Genomic DNA, 613 nt, shown 5'->3' with positions numbered 1-613 from the left:
CCCAGCGTGCTAACGATTCGGCCAGCTCGCCGCCTTGTTATCATTAAATAATATTCTTTAATACTCTAGACACAAGGCCCGAAATCTTTGGGGAGGGGCCAGTCGATTATATCGACCTCAGTGCGCAACTGGTACTTATTTAATCGACCCTGAAAGGATGAATGGCAAAGTCGACCTCGGCGGAATTTGAACTCAGAACGTAACGGCAGACGAAATACCGCTAAGCATTATCGTACGACGTGTTAACGTTTCTGCCAGCTCGCTGCCTTATCATTAGATAATATTATCATCAAGCTTGAGACAGCGATTTGGCAGAATCGCTATCGCACCGAGCAAGATGCTTAGCGGTATTTCGTCCATCTTTATGCTCTAAGTTCAAGTTCTGCCGAGGTCTGCTACACTTTCATCCATTTCGGGGTCAATAAAATAAGTACTAGTTGAACACTGGTGGTCGATATAATCGACTGACCCCTCATGCTGGCCTTATGTCAAAATTTTAAATCAATAATGTTATCATTAGACGAAAGGGTAGATTTGCAGAGTCGTTAACGGGTCAAGAAAGCTGTTTCATCGTATTTATTCTGATCCTTTAAGTTCTGAATTCAAATCTCAC

This window comes from Octopus bimaculoides, chromosome 5, assembly GCF_001194135.2.
Source record: "Octopus bimaculoides isolate UCB-OBI-ISO-001 chromosome 5, ASM119413v2, whole genome shotgun sequence".
Classification (NCBI taxonomy): Eukaryota; Metazoa; Mollusca; class Cephalopoda; order Octopoda; family Octopodidae; genus Octopus; species Octopus bimaculoides.
Note: the sequence above shows the minus strand (reverse complement) of the source record.